We start from the raw sequence: 19,436 nt of genomic DNA, 5'->3' as shown, positions 1-19,436 counted from the left end.
ACTCCAGGAACCTCAGTAAGTAAGCAGGTTTTCTCTGGGCTTTTATTCCTTTAGGTTCCTAGGGTCCTCAACCCGATGAGAAGTCTGATGTGTTAATAAACATCTGTGTTCTGTAACCTGTAGTCGTGCCCACGGAGCTTGGCAGCATGAATGAGCCAGTCAGACCTTAGTTCTCACACTGAGAAACATCAGTGGTAGCGCTTCCCTCTTGCCCAATAAACATAGATTCCAAAGAACTTATTTGGCCCATGGGCGGCGCTCGGATCTTTAATTAACCAGGAGTTGTAAGACCACAGGGAACGTACCCAGAGCTGGTATTCCTGAGGTATCACGGGACGTGTACTGTTTTGATTGGTTGGCAGTCATGCAGGAGTCCTGACTCAAGCTAGACAGTTCTTGGGGATGCCAATACTTGTATATGAGAGTTTTAAAGTCTTAGATATAGATTATTGCTTAAAGTATGGCCAAAGTACAGGAGTGAGTTAAGTCTCCTTGGGGAAATTAGCATAAAATCTATAGATAGAAGGGAACATATCTAAGAGCAATGAGCAGAATGAGGACGGTGCCCATCAATCTGACCACAGGTTATAAAGCCACCTGAGGCACAGAGGTCTCCGCTAGAAATCAAAAGTGTCACCTCATAGCTCAACTTTCTCAAGGGAAGTCTTCATTCCAATTATTCTTTTGACCCCATACTTCTCATGTCTTGATCTCCAGTTCAGAAAGTATGGTTGCTATAGACAAAACCCAAAGTCCAGCTGACAGCACATCACTTGTATCTTACTCTTTGAAGGGGTGAAAATTATGTCTTCATTTACAACAAATCCAAAGACCTGAGAAAATTAGGGGGCTGACAGGGGGACCTCAGACCCAGCGTTAGTGAGCCCTTCTAGCGTAAGCCTCCTTGGACCAATATGGAGCCTCATGACCAGTCATGCAGTTGGCAGGGCCCAAGCCCAATGGAAAAGGGAGTCTGTTAAGAATGCCAAGAAGGTGACAGCTGAGCATTCTTAACAAGGACCAGGGGCCAAGCAAAGGTTGCATGCCCACAGAACTGGCCCTGTTAACAAATATTCCAGTATATGCTACACTTTGGTTATTTTGAGGCAAAAAGGAAGACACGCAATTTGAAAAAAAAATGAATTTTAAAAACTTATCACATGGATAAACAAAGAATGTGAAGGGTCTTGCAAGCCTATAGAAAATTACTAAGATCCAGGGACAGGTTGAGCTGATACAGTAACCCATTATAAGTACCTGATCCATTACCTGTGTCATAATCACTCGATCATATGCAGCATAGTGAACATTTTGCATGACCAGAATGGAGTCTAACTGCAAGTGGCCCTGTGTATGTAGAAGAGCTGACTGGCCTTGATGTATCTCAGTTACGCCATGTTCTGATCAGAATGGTTCCCATCTTTTCTCCTTCTTTACACATTTTTCAATAGCCATCCAAATAAGGTTTCCTTGTCACCAACAGAAGCCTTTCCTACATGAATACTCCATATACTGCCACACATCTTTGGTTTGAAAACAGCAGCAATGCCAGTAAAGCTACAACTTGTTGAATTCCATGCCAACTGCTTTCCATCAGTTACACTGGGGAAACAGTTTGTGGAGTTCCTGTTAGGTAGAAAGTCTATTCTAATTTATCTGAGGCTCCCGAGAGGGTCAGTATCAGAGTCTGACTCTGAGCTTAGGAGCCTTTGGGCTCATGGGTTGCAAGGGCTGGGAAAGAAACCGTGAAGGTTGTCCAGGCAAAGGAGTGGAGTCAGTCGCCATCTTCCTCTATGAAGCAAGACTCACTTGATAAAAGTCTGAGTGATGTCTCACCTTGGTGGGCAAAAATGCAACTATAAAACACCAAAAGTAGAAATCTCGGATATTAAAAAAAATCTAGGTAGTTAATTTTTATAGCTCCATCCAAAGGCAGAGCAGCTGGACAAAGACAAGTAAAGGAGGGGCCTCCTTGCCCGGGTTTTATGGTATCTTAGACCTGATTTATTGTTTAACTAAACCAGGAAAGGAGGGTGAGAATGCACGTAGGGGAAGACGGCTCCGCCAGTCAGACTGCCTTCAGGTACCCTGTGATGGACTCTATTATGTGACAAAGAAGCTTGGAAGCAGTAACTTTCTTTGGTGGCTACAAGACTTATCACGTGTAATGGAAACACATCAAAGTTGAACTCTGGAGCTTCAAGGGTTAACAGCTTTTTTTTTAAAGTAGGAGTGTGAGAAAACTGTGAATTTATGATCATGAAATATCTCTGCATTTCAGAAAATGGAGTTAGCATTTCTGACTCTCAACGGATGAGAGAGCCTTTATAATTATGACTATATTTACTGTGATGTTTCCAAGTTGATCTGGAAGGGGGTCCTTGTTTCTCATCATACACAAGCTACCGGGAAAAGAAGGGAGCAGGAAGGAAGCGAGCTTATGCTCTTTCTAGTGCCCACATTTGGTAGCATTTTCCTCCACTGTCAAACACCTTCTATATTTTTAGCTGGCTAATCAAATGTAATTTCTGTTTCAGCTGTGTAAAACTTTTATATAATGGAGAAAAGTATTCCTTGCCAACCATGAAACTTACAGTCTGTATACACCCACAGTCATGCTCTCTCGTACACAGTGGAAACTTAACATCATGTGTGACAAGGTATGGAAGTGGTCTGAAAAACCAAATGCTGCTTTTATGCTGCCAGGCATACCAACCTCCTCAACCAGTTACACTCACAACCGTCCCCTTCCCTTCCCTGTCCCAGAGCAGTTTAGCATCCAGATCTGGGTGGGTATACAATGAAACCAAGGAGGTCTGTCACTCATTACAGCATTCTGGGAAGACCTGGCCTCCTCATCTGCTGGATTCTCACCTGACACACAAATGCTTGTGGCGACATGAAAACAGCTGCCCCAGGAAAAGCCATGGCAAACACTCAACCCTTTGTAACTTGTTTAGCTAGAGAAGGAATCAACCTCAAAGGCAGCACATCTTAGGAGTCCTTGGAGCCTGACATGAGGTCCTGAGCATTTAAACACCTTTGAACGGAGATTTCTGTTTTCATGCCAAAGCATTCTCATCATAGGAACCTGGCACGCTGAAGCAGTATGAAGTTCCAGTAGCCAGGCTGGATCCTATGCAGAGTGCTCATTGGTTTTACCTCTTTAAGGATACATTCTCCATTTTATAGGATGGGAGAGCAAGGCTCAGGGAGACTACTGATATACTCAATTCACTGAACACAGGCCAGGATTTCAGTCTCTGTCTATCCTGACTTCAGAGGCTCTTATCCAAAAGCTCTGTATGGACCAAGTATGTTGTATGGAGATTAGAATGTGGATGTGTGGTAGCGCCAGGTCACTTTATGAATCCAGACTGGCAAACACCAGTGTAAAGGATGTGTCTATAGTAGTGTAGTTAATTTTCATAATTTTGAGTCTGACAAAAATGGGAAAATCTTGAGGATAGTTGAGGGGAAATGAAACCAAGCTTCAGGTTCCTGTGGTAGAAACTAAGCAGTAGACACTGCACACCTGCACATGGGCTGCAGATACTGCCGGTCTGGAGTTACTCGTCCTCCTGTCTGTAAGCTGGACAATTCAGGGAGCAGAGACTGTCAAGGACATCTGTATTAAATGGCAGCATTTATATATTACATATGCTATATTCATGTATTTGAAGATACATATTTTTGTAAAGACAGATGTAGATACAGATATAGATATATATATTTGTAAAGGAAATGTTGCAGCCCTCTAATATACAGTGCTGTTATTCTGTGGTTTCAAGCACCTCTGACCTAGTGTGGTCTGGAAATATTGACACAAAAATTCAAGAAACACATGAACCCTCACTTTCCTCAGCCTCCCATTCAGTGTTCTCTACCTGTAATACCAATCTACACCTGCCTAGGAAGGGAGGTTTATAAGGCACTGTCTGTACTAGGTTGGCCTTTGGACACCTCTATGGGAGATTATCTTGATTGTGTTAATTGAGGCAGGAAATCCCCTGAGCACCATTTCCTGGAAATAAGAACCCGGGCTCTAAGAGTAGAGAAAGCATGCCGGGCATGCGTGCCTTCTGAGCACTGGGGTGCATTCTGAGCATGCATGCATTATGTACACTTACGGTATGCATGCTGAATACTGACATGCATTGTGAATATGCATACCTTCTGAGAACTGGCATGCATGCATTCACTCACTACTTTCTGCTCTTGACTCTGGATATAATGTGACTAACTGCACTGGGCTCCTGCTGTCTTGACTTCCCTATAATCTGGAAATTGTGAACCAACTCCTTTTTATCTCTTAACTTGCTTTCTTCAGAGTATTTTATCACAGCAACAGGAAACAAAACCAGGGCACCATCCCAGCTGGTACAGGAATCATCCCTCTATGCAGAGACACCATAATGTGTAAGCCAGCTGCCTACTGGCCACTTAGCATCTGTCTTAATGATCAGCTGGACCGGTGCAGTACAGAGCTTGAGCCCAAAGGAACCCTTTCTCTGACTTAGAAATGGCTTCAAAGTCTCACAGCGATGTAGTCAGTGGACATATATGCCTGAGAGCCATTAAGTTCCCACTTTTAATGGAAAAGCAAAAATAAAAGTCACTGTTTGGAAAGATACCAGATTAGCACAGCATTTATCAGTGTTTACTACTGTGACGCTTCCATTTTGCTATTAGCTATTGTTATTAATCTATTACTGCACCTAATATACACATTAACGTTTATTATAGGTATTTATTTCTGTATGAGGGAAGGCATGGTACACATAGGCTTTTGGACATCCACCGGAAAAGGTTCTGGAAATTAATTCCCTATGGATGACAGAGACCACTGTATTCAATCAAAGATGACACATTTATTTTGGAGGACCACCTTCCTCTTTCATGAAAAGATTTTACTAATCAATAAAGACGTTCCTTTCCTCTCTGACTTTGGACATCAGCATACATCTTTCTGAAGTACAAGCTAAACCAGCCACAGCCCATAAGCTGGGTCCATCTCAGTCCTTTGAAGCTCATGTGCCCTCTCAGTGCAACATGTTTAAGATGGGGGATGGCTCTTCGGGGACTCAAGTGAAAATTACGAAGAGGCTGCGCTGAAGCGATGCACCAGCTCCCGAGAGCTGAATGAGGTACAGTTATTGCTAACTGAAGATATTATCTACGTATTTCTGAAAATTGAGTCTAAAAACTATATTAACAGCAACGAAGTGTAAGTGATCCCCAAAGAAATGGGCAGGATGCTGTAAAAATGTAAATGGCAATAATAAATTTGAAAAGTCGGGCTATCTGTTGCCTGGCTCTGTGTGCACACAAGTGTATCACACTCAAGTTAGGGGCCTCATGGTTTTTAAGTCACCATGGTATTGGCTGTTACAATGGAGGAAGAAGATACAATATGTAGATAAATGTAGCATTAAAGAACCCCATTACTAGAACCTTCTAATAATGGGAGGTTCTAGGTACCAGTCTGCCCTCAAATTCATTTTGTTCTACAAAGAAAACGGTGGCCAGTAGGCCAGGGCCTGTCTCAAGCTTCAGGCTGGTGGTCAAGCAAGGCTAGCTTCCAGACTCCTAGCTCTGCGTTCTTAATCCACTTTCAAACTGTTCTGAAATCTTTTGTGTTGACAGGTATACAGTCTGACTTTCAAAATTAGAATTGACTTTACACATCAGTTAGAAGAGAGGCCCTGAGAACTTTCCTCTGCTCTTTTGAGTTTTTGTCGAACACAGGACATTAATTGAATGACTGGCCTTTGGGGACTTCGAGCTTTACAAACCAGAGAAAGTCATGGTCATCAGGGAAGGAGCACAATAGTCTTGCTTGAGAAACTACATCCAGTTGGCCAAGAGGCAGTGCCAAAATCAGCAAGTGACAAGACAGTTGCGTCTGTCATGCTTCTCCATTCTCCCCTAGAGAGTAGACAGTTGCTCTGAAACCTTCCCCACAGGTCTCTGGCTTCAAAACGGCTCTGGGTCCCAAACTGCATTGAGCCAGTTTTGTCAGAGAAAACCAAGTGGATACCTGAAGCACTTTCAATTCATTTAGTAAATACCTATCTTAGAAACAAAACAAGAACAACAACAAAGACCCCACTGTGCAGCATACTCAGTACAGAGCAGGACACGCAGATCAGTATAGGTCAGGTCTGGGTTGTTACAAACTAGTATGGCTATATTTAAAAGCCCCCAACTGATTATTCTAAGAGCAACATAACTGTTCTCACCACTTATATTTACGGTTTTATTGTTTTCTCCATCAATTAAATTGAGGAGGTTTATGGGCAGTGGTTGAGATACAGGCCTCAAAGTCAGAACTGGGCAGAAATTCTGACGCTGCTATTGCATGGTCCTCATAGGGTCCTGAGCTATGTTAGGCAGAATGACAGCCCCACCCTTGAGAAGTGTCAACGCCTGGGTTCCTGCCACCCTTAAAATATGGTACCTTTCTTGGCAAAAAGGCGATTAGGCTGAGGACTTTAAAACTGGGAACTAATCATGGGTCATCTCTAAGGCCAAAGTTATTATGATGGTCCTTAACATGTGGAAGAGGGAGGCAGGGAAGACAGGGATACAGAAGCCAGACAGTAACTGCAAACAAGGAGGATGGAGCAACAAGCAAGGACTGAACAGAGCCATGGAGACCACAGAAAGCAAGAAGAGTTTGCCCCCAGCACCTATGTGCCTTGATATGCGCCCACTGACATGCATCTCAGACTGCCACTCCCTCTGACTATAAAATTATAAATCCCAATTGTTGTGGGCTACTGGTTTGTAGTCATCTATGAGAGGGTGACATTCCTTCAGGATTTCCTCAAGGAACTGTGGCATTCCATACAAAACAGGAATAAAACAAGTAGGTGTTCCAACACTGTAACACAGGACCCTAAGAGAGTGTAAATAAAACCTTTCAGTGCTCCACACAGATTAAGAACTCAATGCTCAGTCATTATGCCCCTGATAGTGTTCCAGCAAAAATGTATCGACGGCTGTTTACAATGAGCCGTGATTTCATTATGTTGTAATGGCACCTTACATTTTAACAGCACTTTCATTTCCATGTATTGTTGTATCTGACACTAACTATAATTTCACCGGGCAGCAGAGCATCAACAGATGAGGAGACTTGATTGGCTGACCATGGATGGAGATCCAGGCACCTGCTTCTAAGTGCAGTGTGCTCCCGACCTTAGCATGTGCACTGTATCAATAGATACAGAGTAGCAATAAGTGATGATAACCAAGGGTGATGGGGTTGCTCGCTCCAGACACACTTCTTCCCATGAGGGCTCAGCCAGAGGAGTTAGCAGCCAGGTCTCAGCCCCACACTCCCAAGCATGGAAAATAAAAACACACCTCTGTCTAATGTGTCTAGTCAATTGTGCAAAGCACTAGGGAGAAGAATTCCATCCTGACCACAGCAGGCAATCACCTGATGCCCCGAAGCATGAAGTTTGATTACCCTTATCTCAGTTTATCATTGCATCAAGAACTGTTGATAGGAATACTGGCCCAGGGCCCCGCTTATAAAATGATACAGGCCAGTCAGCAGAAATAAGCCAGGCTCTTTTTTCTTTCCTGATTTTTCCTCACGGTGGAAATCTTTTACAAACTAGAGTTTTTAAAAATAAGCCTCTTTAGCTCACAGTGTGTTTTATTGCTTTCTCTTCTCTTTCATAAGCTAACTGAGATGCCCTGGGCTGGCAGGAAGAGGTCATGTCTAGCTAGCAGCCTGTTCACACCCATCTTGCTGTCCAGGAATGTGTTGACATGGGAACCTGCATCCCCCCAGATGCTAGGCCGTCAGCAGATGCCTGGCTATCAGGGATACTCTGGCTACACTGGAAGCTCTTTTCTCAAAGGGTGGTCAACAGGGTTAGTTACATGGTAAACCTGAGAGAGGGTTAGGGTCTGGGAATCTGCATTTTAATCTGTGTAACGCTGATGAATTATAAAGTCCGAGGGCACCCCAGGGTTGTGGGTCAGGAGTGTGCCTGAGTGTTTATGGCAGGTTTCACCAAGCCAGGAGCCACCAGCACAGAACACACACCAATTGTTGCAACTGTCCTTTGACAGCACCTGCAGTGGACTCCAGATTCTGATGTCATGTCTCTCAAACAGCAGACATCTGGGTTGCAGATCTTCCACAGTAGCACAGAGGGGCCGAGGCCAGTCTCCAGGCCACCTGCAGCAATCCCTTTCCCAGGCTGATTGAACCAGTCACTAGCGTACAGAGGTGCTGTGGAGCAGAAGTCACACACTAGTCAAAGAGCCGTGCCAGAGTCACACACAGCAAGATGAGCAGAATGAAGACCAAGAGAACAGACTCTGGAGCCAGACTATATTTATTTTTACCTAACAGACAGTGGTATATTTAAAAAACTGCTTCATGCCAAGCACTATTATAAGTGCTCTTCAAATATTAATTCATTACTGTCTCACAACCTCTTCAGACACAGGTACTACTAGCTGTTTATAAGCCTCAGAGAGGTTAAATAACTTGTTCAAGATCACACAGCTTACCTATCGAAATATACTACCTCTCACAGATCCTAGTTCCCCCCACTTTCACTACTGAGTAGTGAGTGGTTTAACTCCTGGACATTCTTACTCCACCATGCCTCAGTTTCTTCCTCTGTATAACAAGTATGTTATTAATAGTAGCCATCTTAAAGAATGCTGATCAAGTGATTTAGCATATTCGCTTGCGTGTCAGACACATGGTGAGGATTCACATATGCCAGCCCCTTGCTCTCAGCCTTACATTCTCGGGGGCGGCACGAGGATGAAATGAGACAACATATTTAAAGTGCTAGGCACAGTGCCACAGTGCAGGGCAAACACATAGCATGCACTGTTATTATTAGCCCCGCTGAGCCAGGCCAGTTTATTTTAGATTGGGTGTAGAGGCAACTGTGCCGGGCACAGGGGAGCAGTGTGCCTTTCGTTTCAAGCTACTGTGCAGGCGGCCGATCAACTACTCGACTTCACTAGGCTCTCTGTTTTAAGTCATTGGAATATTCCTAAAAAGTCTGTTCCCCATGTTGGATTTGCTCATGATTAAACCTCTCCCTACTGACCTATTTTGTAATTTCTGATTGATGTTTAATTGGCAGCGATACTTCGTTAAGACTATCATGCAAAGCATTAACTTGTGAGAGACTTGTATATACCTTGGAATGCTGAGCCAGGGGTGGGTACAAGGCTTGGGAAAGCAGCTGACTTGACCATTTCCAATGTCCCCGGTTTTCATCTTCGTTTCCTTTCGTTATGTATTCTAATGAGCATACTTAGGCTATAGAACTTCTGCCTTTCCTCCCCCAAAGTTTGTAACACTCACCATTAAACTTAACTGTGTGTTGATACTAACTGACGTTAACCTCTGGGTTAACAATGGCTGAGGATCATCCATGCTCCTACTTAGCTTGGAGGCAGGTTTGGAATGGGGAAGGGGGAGTCACAGTGTTAGGGAGGAAATGACACACAGAGCCAGCACTGGTATCAGAAAGTTTGCCCTGGGAGCTCAGAACCACAAAGGAAATGTTCACTTCCTAAAGGATGCAGCCATAATTTTCCAAGTCATTGTCCTCTATTAGGAGTAAGCGGCCCCAGCCTCAAACCACTCCATGCAGGCTGCCCGCCAGGGGAGACTCCATCTGCAGTACGATAAAACTCACTCATACATTCACTACGTTCGCTGAACGTATGTGCTTTTCCCTCTGCTGACTTGACCCAGGCCACAGCCTTAGGGAGCTGCCGTTGAAATGGGCCTTACACTCCAGTCCATTGCATTATTATGGTTTCAATGTTTTTATTTTCATCTCTATTTCCTGTCTCCACATCATCTTCTTTCTCTTCCAGAACGCTTATACAAACATGCATATAAAAAAAATTGGAAGAGTCTATGTTTAAAGTCTTTTTGTGTTAGAAAGAAGAGATACAGCAGACAAATCAACGACCTAGGTTGCTTCTGCTCAATATCTCAGTGAGCAGAGGTCTCACTGGGTCCTCACTACTGAGTCTGGGTATATATGATCCACCTGCAGCTGACATGGTATTTTCACCACTCATCAGGGAGCAATCCGAGTTGTCCCAAATTGATCCCATGCATTCTGATGGCTTACTCCGTGAAGCCAGCAGCTCAGGGACACCCAATACATCTTTGTGGGTTGCACAGCCAACTGCAACTGTGCACCTGGAACACAACTCTGAGGTAGGTAAGGACTCAAAGGCAGACAACTGACCTTGACCCCAAACCCACCCCACCCCAGGCCCTCTGCCTAAGCTGTTCTCTATGCCTGGAATGCCTTCTCTTTCAACACCTCCCCCACTGCCTCTCACTGTCCACCTGTCCAAGTCCTACCTAGTTCAAGGACCGACCAGCTCAAATATCAGTGGCTCCACAGGGCCCTCCCTGACCATCCTTGCCAGAAATAACCTCCCTTTACTCCGCTTCCACAGGACTGGGTGTATCTTCTCTGGTGCTTAAAACACACCCCATTCTACCGTGGCTATTTGCTTAGAGCTCTGGAACTGTGTCGTGGTCCTTAATAAACTCATGCGTAGCAGACCCTTGGCCGAAGCTCAATGAACATGTTTGTGACGATGACAAGGACAGAAACTGTGGAGTACAATCACTACTTCTGTGGTCTCTCTTTCTTTGTCTATTGCTTTCAGAGCTATCTTTCTTCCATCTGCCAATTACCCAAGAGATCTTCCAAGCAATCCTGTGGTTACAAGGGAGGTATGGTAAAGGATGAGAGTCTAGCTTCCAGGTTTGCTGATGGTCCACTGAGGAACAGAAGTGTTTTCTTGACAAGCTTCCTCTACTCCAGTTCATTTGTGCCAGTGCAAACCATTGCCTCTACTGCTAAATGCAGACTCCAATAACAGGCTAAGTGGTTGCAGATCCTCCTGGGGCTTTATTATACATGTACTGACACACTGAACGCTTACTTTTGAAACTTGTATTTCCTTCCCTTAAATACATGCTGAAAACCTAAAATTTCAGCATCATGTGTAATGGCAATGAATATCTGGTTTTCCTCCCATAGGAATTCTGAAGGAAAACACACAATAACAGAAAGTTGCTGTGTGGAAGAACGAACATCTTAGCAGCATGTCTGATCAAAGAGTCCTGTTGAAGCAATATGAAGAACAGCGTGCATCACCCTGGAATCCACACTCAGGCTTCAGGCAAGCATCTTCAAACCCCAGAGCTGTGGCCCATGAACACCTTTGGGAAATGGGACAGAAGTGTGGACTAGATTGTCACCTGACACAACTGGGAACCAAATGGTAAGTGCGCCCAGATGGCACTTTTTCAAGAGTGAATAATGCCATATGTCTTTTCATGTTGCCATCCTAGAGAAGAAGACCCTACATGGATAGCAGTGTTGGGAGAAATGCTATCTGAGACCGCTGAAGATGTCACGGCTATTTGGCCAATAGGAAAACATGACTTAGGTTAGCAAGAAAGACACAATTCTGGAGCACACCCACATCAGTAAGTCATTCAGTAAACACATCCTCCCCAAATGTAACTTTATTAAGAGGAGTCAGAACTATCAAAGCGATCCATTACTGTGAAGATGCAATGTATGCTGGGATGTTTGAATTCCCTACTGGGTGACTCAGTTTCCTCATATCACGTAGTGATACTGGAGCCTACCTCCTTGTAGGTGTTTGATCTTGCACATAATCAAGATGATGATCTTATTAGGGTGTCTAGAGTTTAATCAGCAGACTCCGTTCATTGTTGGGCATTATGGTTTCTGGTCCCTCTCTCATCTTCTTCTTCCATCTCCACCACCCTCCCTGTCTCTGCTATTCTGTGGCTGAGGTCACTCACACCAATGTGTGGAATGACACCACCCCCTCAGCCCATCAAATCCCCAAAGAAGTATTCTCAATTCAAAAAGTTCAAGACAAGCCACTGAAAAGCTTGGCAATATCTCCTAAGAAACTCACCTGCCTAATACATGTTATTCTTTCCCTAACAAACAATAGCTAGCATTACAGATATAAAAAATGGGGAAAACAACAAGATATGATCAAAATTATGTGTACTGTGGACCACCAGCCTGTGTTTAGGTCCATTGCACAGTCTACAAAATGGATGAAGCCAGGGCATGTGTGGGTCACTGAAGAGCTGGACAGGTCTTTTTCTGTCTCTAGTTCTGGGTCACAGGCCAAATGCTGTTCTTATTTCTTTCTTCACCTTTCAGATAGAATGAATTCTTGAAGGGCAGGATGAACAGTGTCTGAATGAAGCTTCCTCGCTCTGTAATTCTGTGACTAAACTGTATTACGCCTAAAGTGTCAGTACTGTGGCCACATGCTGCTTAAGGCTGGAACAAGCTCCCCTGCAAGTGAAAGACACCTTGCAAGCCAGCAGGCCTTGTGGCAGGTGGACTTCCAACACTGAATGAGGGGCCTGGCTGGCACAGGTTGTGAAATGATGGAAACTTCCTGTTCTGTGTGTTAGCTTTAGTTACCACAGCCAGACAATGTTGCCAGTGGTGTGGAAGGAAAAATTGCTGTTGCCAGCTGTGCTATTCACAGTTGGATGGATTCTGTGTACCTCCAAATGGTGATAGAGCCAACAGCCTGTTGTAACCAAGGACAGGATGATGGATGATCTACATACTGTGTCCAAGTGGAGAGGATGGCAGAAGTTCACTTCAGGGTTGTTAAAATGCTAATCTGGGTGAGTTAACAAAGCCCAATAGCAAAAGAAAAGTTTGAGAAACGGGAACACCTCATGTGGGTTCTGCACTCCACGGATCTGAAGGCCCTTAGCTGCACTCTGCTTTTCTTTTCTTTTCTTTCTTTCTTTTTTTAAAATTAAGAACTTATAACAATTTTCCCGTTGAGGAGAAATGAAATCCACCTCAATGGTGAGCTATGCCCCTGTCATCAAGGTCCGATAGGAAAACACCTGAAGATAGCCACCTCAACTGAAAAGTGTCCTGGCATGCTTAATGGAGTCACAGGGTCTACTGTTTGCATGTGGCATGGGAATAAATCACAACAATTTTTCTCCCAACTGGGGATGTTAAACGTCCTCTACCATATCCTGAGATACTGGATTGGGTAGAGTTTTGATGCTAAGTCTCCATTCACATAAGCCTCAGAGAATTCCATATTCCATTGCTGTGACAGACCCAGTACACAAACTAAACTGATAGCCCATTCATTAATGCTGAGGGTGGGGAGGCCTACACCAAGAACATTGTATGCAGAGTATCTTGCTTTTAAGTTTGGTCATAGAGCAACTTGCACAAGAGACAGACAGAGAGAGAGAGAGAGAGAGAGAGAGAGAGAGAGAGAGAGAGAGAGAGAGAGAGATTGATTTATATTTCTTGCCCACAGATCTGGTTTTCAAGTCAGTAGTGTTGCTCAAGGTAAGCATACAAAAGCATATCTGGCCACAGGGTATTGGCTTATGGTTATACCTCCTTGCAAATGACAGGTACTCAATGAACACAGATGGGCTGGCCTACCTCAACTGCCTCTTGCTTCCTCTAGAAATAAATCTAGTCTATGCAAGCTTACAGACCCTTAACAGAAATAAAAGATAACATTTTGTCCTGCAGCGTGTTAGGGTAGGAGTCTGCCTCCTAAGGCTGCACTAACACTGGACAGGCATCTAGCCAGGCTCTCAGTCCTGCATGAAATGCATCCAAAGAGTGAAAAATGACCCTATTTCAGATGCATTTTTCACCCTTTGTATCTTAGTGAGACTCACATGCAAGAACAATGACTAAGCTAATTACCACGGTTCATTATGACAGAGCAGCAAGAAGAGCTCCCTCAGACTCAGTTAAGTCCTCAACAATCAGGAGGATCTTTTGGAATCAAAGTTCTGAATCCAAGCTACTTGTTCATGGCCTTTCAAGGAACAGAAACCACCAGACAGGATACAGAGGCCCACTTACCCACATTAGTTACTGGACAGAGCCTTCCTGTGCAGCAAGCCAGTGAGCTGAAGTCTTCTGGATTTTTAAGTTGCCCTCACTCTAAGGACTAAGGCTGACGTCACAGCCATCTTTCAAATCCATCAGACCAAGGGAGGCAAGACCAGATGGAGCCGGTACTATTAGAGGGCATCAAAAGAGGGGGGAGGGGTGGCAAAATGCCCACAGATCTAAATCAAACTCAAGTTAACCAGATGCCCGGTGATGGAGACATCACAGTATTCCTGCCACATTCTCGTGCATCAGAGAAATGCTCCTCAGAAAGGGTACCTATGTAGCATTCTTAGGAGAAGTGAGATGGGTACCAATATTCTGTAGGATCCAGTGGGAAATGCTAGTGGGTTGTTGCTCTTTCTGAACATGCCAGCAGAGAAATCTTAGGATCTTGTATTTAACTGTCTTCTCAGAGCCTATCTCAGAGACCTGGACAAAAGCCCTGGCAGTCCGAAAAGCAAATCTCAGCTAAGAGTGAGCTGTAGCTTATCTTCAGATATTTAGGTTCCTAGTGATATAAGCCCAATCTCAGAGCTGATCAGGAATTTTTAGGTATCTAAGCCAGAATAAATGCTTGTGTGTAATACATGCTGGCTTGAGGGAATGAGTCTGTCACTCACTGCATTAACCACTACTAAAGAGAAGTTAATTTCCTAGGGTAGATACTTAACATCCTGAATAAACACAGCACCAGAATCTATTCTTTTATGCCATCAAAAAGACAGTAAAGCAACCCCCCCCCCCCAGCTGTCTAAGATTTCACAATACAGGGAAGAAAAGCCTTGGAGATTTTTCTCCAAAGGGAGTATTTCTCCTTTTCAAGGGACAGAGACTAAACCAACGGAATAAAAATGTTAACTCTTTCCCTGAGACCTCAGCACTGAAATAAAAGATTCTACTTTACTGTAGCAAGTATCAAGCAGAGGGAAGAGGGGGAAACACATACATTTGGTACTGCAGACTTCAAATTTATAGTAGCTAGAAGTTTTGAGAGGAGGTAGCCCTCGACGTTTCCCGTAAGTAACCAGAAGCAGCGTTGTATTTAAGGAAAAGAAGCCTTAGAGGCTGTCATGGGGTCCAGTTACTGTACACAAAGTCGGGGGGTATCTCTATAATGACGATGTGCTGTCCCGCTCTGAGGATGCTGGAATTGACTACTGACCAGTCCAGTTCCCCTAGTGGTCTAACTCACGTCCTCTACTGAAATACTTCCCCCACTCCCTCCCCTGTGCGCTCCACTGCATTTTTTTTTTTTTTTTTTTGAAAAACAAAACAAAAAAAACCCAAGTATTAGATTTAAACAGTACTCTGCCAGCAATGGCCCTGGTAGCTGAATAATGAGAAAAATTCCAAACTCAGTTTGCATCCACACCTTCAAGTTCTTAGAACCCAAGAGTTAGATGTCCGACTGAGAGCTGAAAGCGCTTCCAAATTTCCCCAGGGCGGCTACTGCCTCAATTTCTACAGAGTGCCATTGCAGCAGAATCTGGAAGTTTCCCTACCTGGTTGTTGGGCTCGGTTTGCCTGCCTCTGCTCCCGGCTACAAGACGCCTCTGGCTGCGAAAGACGCGGCTCATACAAAATTGACTTTTCCTTATTTGTTTCCATCCATAATTGATGGGGAGCTGAGAGCGTAACACGTCTCCCGGCCGAGCCCTTGTCGCCTGGAGAAGACCCCGTCTACGGCGCTTCGGTGGAGCATTTTTCAGCCAAAGAACAAAGCACGCAAAGTTGCGGGGGAGAGCGGCTGGGAGCCCAGCGGGTGGGTGCCCACGGTCCCCGCGTGGACAGTCAGTGGCTCCGCGCTCGCAGGCTGTCCCTGCGTTCTCCCGGCCGAAAAGCTGGCCGGGCGGCCAGGGCTGCTCTGCGGGCAGGCTGGAGGCTCCAAACCCCGCAGAGAGGAAGGCAGGCTCACTCTGACGACTTGCGGAGCAGCGCCGAGCCGGCCCTGCCAGGAAGAAACTTTTCCTCACAGACTAGGGTGTCTTTTCTTCCCTTAGGGGTGCGCCCCGGAGGAGGGGTGCGCCTAGGAGGAGGTCCGAGCCGCCCCGCCCCGCCCCGCCCCCAGGCCGCCCACCGGCCAGCTGGGACCGGTCAGCCAGACCTCCCCGGGCGCCTCGGGCACCGCTGGAGACCGTGAGGCTTGGGGGAGCAATGAACTCCGGGGAGATACAACGCTACGCCCACGCAAACACACGCGCCCGCACACAGCTGCGCTGCGGGCTCCGGGCTCGGGGTCCCACCCCCATCACGCACCCAGAGCGTCCGCGGAGCTTGGGAGACTGTCTTACCTCTCATGGGGAAGCCTGCTTTAAAAAACAGACAAATAAAGCTTGTCGCGATCAGACGGAAAAGCCGATCAAGACAGTGTGCAGAAAGAGCAATCCCACGGTCTCGGGTCTCGCCTTGCGATCTATCCTGAAACTCGCCCGCTCCAGCCCTGGCGGCTGCGGCGGCAGCGGCGGCGGCGGCGGCGGGACCCAGCGCGAGCAAAACAAACCGCTGCTCGGCAAATGGTGTAATTCGATCCATCTCAGAGTCGCTCCCCGAGAACCCGGCTCCCTCGCTGCTCTGCAGCTCCCAAAGCGGCCAGCGCCGCCCAGAGCCCTACGCGCGCCGCGGCCTCGACCCCAGTGGCCGCCGCGTCCCTGATCGCGCTCGGCCGCGCGCCCAGGCTCTCCCACCTTAGCAGAGCCGCTCCTCCCGCGCCTCCCGGAGCCGGGTCGCCCAGCTGGCGCCGCCTCTGTAGCCTGCAAAGCCGCCTCTCCCTTCCCTCCCTCTCCCTTCCTCCAGGCGCCCTCACTACTCTCCCAGCCTCCCCCAGACGTCCCGAGGACAAATCGCTGCAGCCCAGTGGTGCGGTGGGCGCAGTTGTACCCCGAAGTTTTGTCTTAGTTTTCTAGTCTAGGATTTATTTTTGAGCTCATATCTACAAGCCCCCTCCCCCATTTATCTTTATAACCACTAAGTAAAACAGCTGGGAAGAAGCAATCAAACATAGCTGTAGCTTTAGAAAATACAGAAATTGCCTACTAAAAATCTTATTTCCACTTTGAATGAAAGCCATTCAGTACAGTGTAATTTTGCAGGCTAATGAGCCGGTTTTACAGGCAAGTGTTTCGTTTAATACGTTGTGGGAGAATTGAAAATGTCCTTGAAGCGACATCATTTAAGATGTACGGACTGTCATAAATGAAATGAAAGAATCATATATTTCCAAACAAGAGGATCTTAATTCAAAGTTCATTTCCAAGAACGGGCTATGTTTATTAGTTTCCAATCTAATCATGTATCACTTAGGGGTTCTAAGTGGCAGGAATCAACCCTGATGCCCTCGGTTAAAGAGAAAGAAGGTAGCATTTCCGCCAAACTTTGGTTTTCCTTTGCGTGTAGTTAATTACCGTGGAAAGAGAGACCGGGCATGGAAGCATATCATGTCTACGATTCTTCCTGCTTTTCTTCCACACAGTTATGTTTACATTTAGGAAGAACTACCCCAGAGTTGAAAAGGAACTCCAAAAGACACCCAGGTTAACACTTGTAGCCAAAAGCATGCCAGGAGAGAAAGGGCAACCCTTTAAAATGCAAGCTTTTCCCGCTGTTCCTCCTGTTACAAGAAATGGGTAGGGGGCGGAAAGAGCAGCTTCTGAGGCTAGCTCAGTGGATTTTTTTCTGCTGTTGAGTCTTTTGTTCCTGGTTGGCTGGTGTTTTCTGGTTGTGTGGGGCTCTGACATCATTGCTAGTTACTTGGCAGTCAGGGTCCTCTCCTAGCCAACTTCTGACCCAGAAAGCTGTGGCTGGTTCCTGGCCAGCGGTCATTTCTTGTTTCCTGCACTGCAGGCAAAGGGTACTGGCCACCCTGTGAAGATGCAAAGTGAGAACAGAGGCTACTTGGTTGATGAGGAAACAAGTCATTGGCCACCTCGATAGGTTTGCAAGTTGTCCTGTGTCTGCAGTAGCAGCAAAGGTTCATTTCAGATTCCTGAATCTATCCCCCACTAACACCCCAAGACAACATCTCTTGTAGCTCAGGCTAGCCTGGAGCTTGTTGTTTAGCCCAGGCTGGCCTCAAACTTGAGGCAATCCTTCTGCTTCAACCTCTGCAGCGTTCAGATTACTAAGGGTGAGTTACAACATCGAGTATAAATTAGGTTCCTGTACATGTGGGCAGTTTTAGAGGGGAAGATACCCAGAGATTACAGTTTTACCCAAGACTGAGTCTTTAAATCCGGGAATAAGAAGGAATGATGGTCTGGTGGGTTGCTGGAGAATATGCTGATGGATCCTTTGAAACCATGAATTATATGTTTTCACTCTAAATATCAGTCTGGACCTTTGAGTCATCCTTGTGTTTGCTCTACCGGAGGCCGAGAGGCCAGAGCATGACATGGGAAGAAAGGGTCAAAGACTACTCTTGAGGACTTACGATGTCCGTGTTGTGTGTGTGTGTGTGTGTGGTGTCATGGGGGGTTGAGAGGAAAATGACACTCTTTATTTAGTCTTTAGTAGAAAGACATCCAAGAAAAGCACTTGGGCTCGGACAGCTAGCTGATTTCCATCATCCCTGCCGACTTCATACCATTCAGCACTTTAATCCTGTTAACTGCTGCCAATTCCTGTTCTCCCCACCCGCCCTGCACTCTAGTCACTAACACTGGCTCATGCTCACTGACACCCCCCCCCCCCCCATTGGCACACACTCTCTTCATGTTCCTGCTTTCTCCGGCACCCTATAAAGTAATTCAGTCGCATTTCTGGTTTCTTGATTGAATAACAAACTGTTTAGGTGTCAGGGTACCCTCAGCCCACAAACCCTTTGTAGGGGTCTGAATGACTGTCTTCTCTCTTCTGAAATGTTATTTAATTTATCTTGTTTAGGATGTCTCCCAACTGGACACTTGTTAATGGACCAGAGTTCTTCTCCTTCTTTCCTGGACAGGCCTGGTGTCCAGCACTGGGATGCACACTCAGTAAGTATTTGTGGGACAGGTATGACACTGGAGCCTGTAACATGCTCATACTATCTTCTGGGCCAGATAAGAAAGGGTTGTTATTCTCAATACCCCTCCATAGTAATGCACACTAGGCACTAATCTAGTGGGTCTTCCAGTCCCACTGAGGATGTTTGTACAGAGGGGTGAGTTAGTAACTAGATAGACACACTTGGCTTTTTTCACCCCCTCCCCCAAAGGCTGACTGTACCTGCTTAGCAAATATACTTTGGTATTCTCTGCATGTTTTTTTCCATCAATGATAAGTAATAACTCATTTCCAATTGAATCGTAAGTATAAAAGGTGTCTAAAATCTAGAGAAAATCTCTGCGTGTGATTCTCAGTAAAATGTTGTCAATTATCAAATAGTGCAGTTTCTTAACCATTAAACGATTAGCTATTAAACCATTAAACATAAAGCTATTAAACAAATACCATGCTTAGCATCTGTAAAGC

General features: G+C 45.6%; 1 protein-coding gene across 18 annotated transcripts in view; it reads right to left on the bottom strand.

The window, feature by feature from the left end:
- Nucleotides 1-19,436, bottom strand: part of Sema6d (semaphorin 6D) — a 546,498-nt gene that overhangs the window by 41,058 nt on the left and 486,004 nt on the right. For 11 of the 18 annotated variants that reach the window (XM_034495187.2, XM_076929656.1, XM_034495189.2 and 8 more), the window contains exon 1: nt 15,491-15,777. The exons of 1 other annotated variant lie outside the window; for it this stretch is intronic. The gene's annotated coding sequence lies outside the window, so the exon portion shown is untranslated. Of the gene's footprint in view, nt 1-15,490; nt 15,962-16,279; nt 16,758-19,436 lie in introns of those variants that run through there. 6 more of the 18 variants (XM_076929664.1, XM_076929663.1, XM_076929660.1 and 3 more) reach the window with 6 other exon arrangements.

Source organism: Arvicanthis niloticus, chromosome 2 (genome assembly GCF_011762505.2).
Source record: "Arvicanthis niloticus isolate mArvNil1 chromosome 2, mArvNil1.pat.X, whole genome shotgun sequence".
Classification (NCBI taxonomy): Eukaryota; Metazoa; Chordata; class Mammalia; order Rodentia; family Muridae; genus Arvicanthis; species Arvicanthis niloticus.
Note: the sequence above shows the minus strand (reverse complement) of the source record. Positions and strands in the feature narration are given on the sequence as shown.